The sequence below is a fragment of the Lolium rigidum genome, chromosome 6 (genome assembly GCF_022539505.1).
Source record: "Lolium rigidum isolate FL_2022 chromosome 6, APGP_CSIRO_Lrig_0.1, whole genome shotgun sequence".
In the NCBI taxonomy this organism is placed as follows: domain Eukaryota; kingdom Viridiplantae; phylum Streptophyta; class Magnoliopsida; order Poales; family Poaceae; genus Lolium; species Lolium rigidum.
The window spans coordinates 133,277,288-133,284,523 of NC_061513.1; the positions used below are offsets into that span (position 1 = coordinate 133,277,288).

The 7,236-nt window shown below is 41.5% G+C and overlaps 1 long non-coding RNA gene across 1 annotated transcript; it reads right to left on the minus strand.

Moving 5' to 3' along the window:
* Positions 1-4,022: 4,022 nt before the first annotated feature.
* On the minus strand, positions 4,023-6,526 carry LOC124668157. The gene is made up of 3 exons (XR_006991569.1): positions 5,814-6,526; positions 5,228-5,398; positions 4,023-4,287 (listed from the first exon to the last, which is right to left on the minus strand). It is a non-coding gene; the product is annotated as an uncharacterized LOC124668157 (long non-coding RNA).
* Positions 6,527-7,236: the final 710 nt, after the last annotated feature.

Below are 7,236 nucleotides of genomic sequence, written 5' to 3' on the forward strand. Positions count from 1 at the left end.
GATTATGGGTAGGGCTTAACTGGAAGTTTATGCATCTTAGTATGGGTTCCCTCTGAACACACGTCATAGGGGTTACGCTTGAGGCTGCCTCCGTTGTTGAGAAATGATGTGAAATTGAGGTGAATTGTACGGCCAAGCCCTGTGCAGTTCCCAGGTTGATAGTTGGTCTTCACTGGGAGGCCAAGCTCATGGGGAGAGGTGCTCATACTAGGATTTGTAAGTGAAAGGTTATGGTTGATGATCCGCGTACCGTGTTACGATGATTCAGGGTAATCCCGACGGATGAAATCAAATGTTGTGGCACAAGTGTGCAACCTCTCGCAGAGTGTAAATCTATTCGAATAGCCGCGTCCACGGTTACGGACGGTTGGAAAGGCCATACAGTTTCCGATGTCATATCTTTGAAAATGATGTTGAAAGATGATGGTGAAATGACTTGTGGTGAATTGAATTGAAATCACCACTTGAATGGTGGGAATGACACTAATGTTCCCACTTGAGTTAGTTAGCACTTGAATAAGTTTTTCTCAAATACTTGTGAACTAAAATTGTCTTTATGCAAATAAACTAGAGCTTAGCAAACCTTACTAGGATGTCTAGCACTTACATTAGTATTAGTTTGCGAGTACTTGAAGTACTCACGGCTTTGTCCCTGGCTATTCAAATGGCCAGAGTATGAAGATGAACAAGGAGACGACCAGCAGGACGCCTACGACAACTAGGAGTCTTCCGACGTCAAGCGTTGGCCTGTGGACTAGAGAGTCCTCGTATCTTACGCTTCCGCTATGAACTTGTGTTGTTCGTTGATCAATAGATCAACTATTCGTGTAATATGGATCATGTGATTCCAATTTGTAAGACATTATGGTTTGTAATGAATGATGACTATGATACTTAACTATTATGCCTCGCAACAACAATATTCCTGGGATTGCGATGTATGACATAATAGGCATCCGGACTTAAAAATCCGGGTGTTGACAGTCCGTGCAGGCATCGCCGCCACTGTGAGATCTACGCCACCGCACCAGGGAGGCCCGTTGTGATATCCACGCCCCCTGCGCTAGGACGCCGATCGAGGAAGCTCAACCGCCGATGGTTTCCATAGAGAGGGGTCAAGCGATCGCCCAACCTAACTCGCTGTCACTAGTACCACTGCTAACATATTCAAAAAAGTAAGCTCCCGCGAATACAGGTTAGACTTCAAAGTATTTGGATAGGATGAGCTTACGATTAGGCACAACTAGCTACCCGACTGGACAAACTGGTTTTTATCAATAAGAAAATAGATTGATTGATTTATACCAGAGTCATATGACTTAGCTCCGCTCGGCTCATTTAACACGCTGCGACGAGTCAAGGCAGACCCGAGCGGAGCTAAGACATATGCTAGGACATGTATAGGTCTCATTTTCTCGTACACATACAACATAAGAGTCTCAATTATTAAAAGCTCTAACTCGAGTACGGCATTTGTGAGGATGGACTATAGGTAGCTCATATTTTCTGAAAAAGTTCCATATTTTGAGGTTTTGAAAAAGAGAAAAAATCTGAAAATAAATATGGATGTAGTTGGGGATATTTATTACAACTATGTAATTTTTTAATACGAAATACATTGTACTCTAGTCCACACAATAATCACAAAAAAAATAGATATGAGGATAGTGAATTGTAGACATTTTCCAAATCCCCAAAATTTCCAGAATTTTTAATCTTTTGTAACCCATAGTACAACGAGTTTTGTATTAAAAATTTACACGTTTGTAGGGTACATACTTACCGACAATCAGATTTTTTCAGAATATTACAAAACTTTGGAACACCATTTTTTATTTTTTAGAATGAGCTATGTGTAGTTTGAGCTCCAAATTGAGTTTCTGGTCTAACTCCCACCATAATAACAATATTAAGAGTAAAATTTTGTCCCACCCTTTGATATGAAAGAATGAGCCACGTGCGTTTTGGGTTTTATAATAAGGAATTTAAAATTGAATATATACGAGTTAGCCTAAAATACAAAATTAGTCAAGTAGACAACCATTTCATGCTGTTTAAATTTAGTTCCTTGATTATTATGCTACAATGAATGGAATTTTGCATATTTTGTTACATAAATTTAAGTCAAACATGTCTTACATTACATCCTTATGCGGGGAGGGGGGGGGGCAATTGCCCCCTCTCTCCGCTTGGCCATAATTAAGCAATAGCATAGTATAAGTGTTTTGCTTTCGCCTTGCCAAAATTTTGAATCGTACTCCACAATTGTCCGCCACGGCCGTGCTGCCGGAACTTTGACTAGCGACAATGCCAGCGATGACGGGAGGATATGTGAGGACGGGAGAGGGCGGCGGTGCTCTGGAGCGGCCATACGCTGCCGCACGGGAGGGTTCTAGAGGTGGAGTTGAGGAAGACAAGCGTGCATGTCTAATCTTAACCGCTTAGTCGAGAAGGGTTTAGTCCCTTCTTGGTTCCGTCTTAGTTTGTTTGTTTATTTTTCATGTTCTTGCATGCCCTGATGTAAATCCTTTCCTCCAAAAACAGAGCATACCAATCAAGCAAAGCCATAGAAGGCTAAAGCTTAGACCGATCAACTTACAAATAAGAATATCAAATAGTTAATGTTGCGTAGCCCGTCTGATTTTCTTGTCAATTGCAGATGTTTTGGTAATTAGCTGTGCATCATGACCTGGTTTCTTCTAATCTTCTCTATACTAATTCAGCGAGCCCTAGAAGGCCAAATCTTAGGTGTCGATCAACTTACAAAGAAGAAGAAGATCAAACCAGTAACACTTGTCAATGTTGCCTTGCTAGCTCGTCTGGTTTCCCTGTTGCTAATTGCAGATGTTTTGGTGATTAACTGCAGCATCTTGACTTGGCATCTTCTCTGTCATCTTTTAATGTGCAACATTAGACGTGACTAGGAAGTGTGGCGCGGCGCACGCCGCGCCCGTGGCGGTGATCATGTGGTACATAGTTTTGGTATGCAGCACTGGTACAAAGAAGGTTAAAAAATTGATAGCATATATATTTTAAGCGAGCAGTTCAACTTATATTGCATTATGTGGCACATTGATTTGGAAATAGATGGAGGAAAATGGCTGGTACCAATGAGAAGAAAGCTTATTGATGGACACGTCCTACCGTGCCATGGAAGACACTATAGGATAATATGGTGTTGAATGACAGCCAGGTATAGAAGGCCAGAAAGTGGCGGTAGATTATTATACATAAAAAATAAGCGTCCGGCTCTTTTAGTGGCTCGGCAAGCTCATTGTCGGGCCGTTTTATTTCTTGGGATGGATCCAAGATTTAGCCGATTAACTGATAATAATTTCACACTCAAAAAATTATAATAATTATCTATGATTGTGTCAGTTTTTTTGGTTTTGGGATTTTCTCTATCTAGCAATACAACATAGGTTCTAGTAGCAATACACACTGCCATACTACATACAGTTCACTTCTACCATTTATGACAGGATAAAAGCTTAAGTCTTTTAGAGTAAAATGTTCAGGAGCTGGAGCTCTGTGTCCTTGTACCCATACATCAAGAATTGAGCGCGTACATTAGAAGGGATAAACTCACAAACATGCTCCAAGTGAGCCATATATCGGTGCCCATGATCCTGTAGCCGTGAGTACCTTGACCATAGTCGCCAGAAACCTCATCCAGATATCGCTTTCCATAATTTTTGTAGTTGTCTGAGCGTCTAACCACAAAAGAAATGGCAGTGTATGTGGCCTCATACAAATGAGAGTTCTTCAAACCTCCCATAGATGAGAATGTTGTGCAATTCTTGGCGATAGGAGGCAGTATGTCAGTTGGGCTCATGGTCCCTCAAGAATCTGTTGCAATTTTCCTTCATGCTAAATACAATACATTGCTCAAATGCAGCTCAAATTTCTTCATTGTTTTCCCTGAAAACAAAAAATGTTAGGCAACATCCAAATAGACCACAGAACAGCAGAATTACATATATTGATAATAGTGCATTTCAGTTTGTTCCCATTTAGAGCAAATAGAATATCTTGGATAGTTTGTAGGACTAAGGTGTCAGAAAAAATAGACCAAACAATCTTTGAAATATCACCTTCAAAAAATAGACGATCCACACATTCAAACTCGGAACACAACAAACATTTGTTCAAGAAGAATCATAAGAAGTCGGCACTGGTGAAACAACAACCCCAGAGAGAGAGAGAGAGAGGCTGCTCCCGAAACAGAACTGGTTTCATCAACTTAACGCTTTGAAGGAAATCTGGGAGCCATGGAAGTGTAATATCCTGAAAACGGAGACTGTTGCAACTTCCAAATATACTACAGAACTGTACATACAAATTGATAATAGTGCGTTTCAGTTTCTTCCTATTTAGAGCAAATATAATATCTTGGATCGTTTTTCAGATCACACTCTAAGGTGTCAGAAAAAAATACCAAACAGTCTAAGCAATATCACATTAAAAAAATAGACGATCTTCACACTCGGACCACAAGAAACATGTGTTATTTTATCACCAACAGTTTGACAATATCCAAGTTATCTCTCGTAAGCAACTTATTAGGAAACAATAGCCACACATACACATATTTTATGAGCCATGGCAATCTTCCACATTTTAGAGGAATTTTTTTTTGGGACATCACCACAATTGAAAACATCGTAAAAGCTTTTGAGTGAATAAATGGTAGATCCAGAGAGAAGGACCAATGAGGAGTGCTCTGTTCATTAGTAAACAGGACAGCGGACATAACTTCAAGAAGGTCGGCCCATAATCCTATCATGATATAGCTGCCAGATCTTCTAAAGTTAAGTTTCAAGTCAACCCCATCCCAAGCATGTGAGACACAAACATCAGGCTCATTACAGATATAAAACAAATGTCAATATTGAGTTTAGAGGGAGTAGTCCCCAGTGTACCAATCTTTCTAAAATTTTGTATTTTCCTAATTACCTAGAGAACATTTGTAAGAAAAGAGGCCCCAGCAGCCCACATACATTCTTTCCAGAAAGGGGATTCTTGGATTGATCTAGATCGAGTAAAAAGTGGTAGGGCTCATATTACAAAAATGCAGCATGGGCAGGACACTCGCACTGTTGGAGAAAATGATGCTACAGTCATACTTACTATACCAAACAGAGAAATCCACTAATTAAACTAAATTGACTGATATTTTCAATTGCAAAAATAGAAAAAAGCTTGTAAATACTTCTTCATGCATTACCTCAGTTGCAGGATTGTCCATGGTTAGCAAAACAGTCTTATCATCCGGATGGGTTATCAGCAAGACAACCTAATCATACCCCAAGAACACTGCCAATCAGATCTTAAGCCTGTGAATGGCCACACCATATTCAATAGCAGACATCCATATCCGTATCTCTTGTTTTCTTATCTGCATACAGGGGGCAGATAGTTACACATTTTTCGCATGTCCATATCCGTCCATATATCCCACTATCAGTTAGATAGTTACGAACTTAATGATCACGCTATCAGTTAGAAGAAAGCCAATCAGATTTTGAAGGAAGACATTAGCTAATCATACCAGCTAGATTTATTGAAATTATATAATTTCACCAGCAATTATAATTATAAACTTAATGGTCACACAGATTTTTTAAAAAGAAAAGGCAGGCAACCAAAGGAGGTGGCAATGCATGAAACTTACAAACAACCTACGATGACATAGACAACAATCTAGGATGAACTATTTGTTGGCTGAGAGAATAGACCTGGTGGATTTTGAAGAACCACAGGACTCTATTCAGTGACAATTGAGTTAATTCATTATTTGAAATTTTCTTTACCTATACAGCCACAGTGAAAATGCATCAGTAATCACATATGATCTGAGGAACACACTCAATTATGTCTTCCTTGCATTTCAGTGAACACCGTGCGCGTATATGAAGGCATGTTAGCTACAAAGAGCTCAGATCCACAGCTCCTTTAGCCCCAACAACAGAATCCAACAACGGCACTCAAACGAAATATACAGATCTATCCGAAAGTTGTATGCTTTCAGGCTGACAATATGCGGCATCCATCTGCTCCTCCATCTTCTCTGTAGCCACTTGATCCTCTGCAGCCCTGATTGAGTAAAGGACAGGATTAATTTTCTACCGCAAGTGCCTAAAAGAAGTGTTCAAGGTCCAGATTTTCCTAATGTTTATTTGCAGCCAGGCCATGCATCTATAGGACTTCAGCCAAGCAAATTAACCAACCTAAATATGAAAAATAAGCTACCAATAGACTGGAATTGAAGTGAGAGAGAGAAAGTAATACCTGGCCTGATGCACTGCCCGTACTCCAACGATCTATCTAGTTGCCAATCTGATATATGCACATTTCACCAAACAAAAATCCCCAAAATTCACAGGAAAGACATGAACAGAAAAGTAAAAGCATGTGAACAAAAAAGAAAACGAAAATTCCAACAGCGGAGATCGAGCTCAGATGGTATCGCAGCATCTCCATCCTCGTCGCCGCCCCGATGTGGTCACCGTCCAGGCCGTCTCCGCCCCCGCTGCGCCTGTTTTTGGATGAGAAGGAGGAGACAGGAGAGAGGAAACCGATGGGAGGAGGGAGCGGTCCGGCAGACGCGGGCTCTCAGCAGCGGGGACTCCCAGCAACACAACCAGGAGCGTGATGTGCTCCTCCAGCCGGCGTCGGCCCCCTCGGTCTGGCTATCACCAACGCATGGTGACGCACCCGGCGCTGCTCCTCCAGGTACGCCTTGTGGCGCATCGCCGATGGTCGTGGCGGCGGACGGGCGGGACTGGCGAAACCCTAGGTCATCCCTTCCGTGAAGATAGGGTATAGAGGAAGAAGCTCCAGGGGAGAAAGATGGAGGTGAAGATTGAGTTGGGTAGGGAGGAAATCCATAGAAGAGCTCGATCTGGGGAAGAGTCGAGAGAGTACGCGTCTACATTCCAGAACTCTGTTTGTTCGGTGGTGGGTCCTACCACCGTTTTAATCGTTTGAACGAAAAACACACGCGATGAGTGAGCGCTTACCCGTACGTGTCTACAGTGAAAATAGCTGACGTGCCAATGCCTGATTGGATAGAAACCTACCATCTACATGACCTGAATTTCTACAGTACCCAAATTTTTATGGTGAGAGCAAAAGGGTTCAGCTTTTATATATAGTATAATGTGGCTATCGTGCTTATTCCACTATGCACTGCACCCGGTACACAAGGTGCATGCATGTAGCATCAGCCAGAGT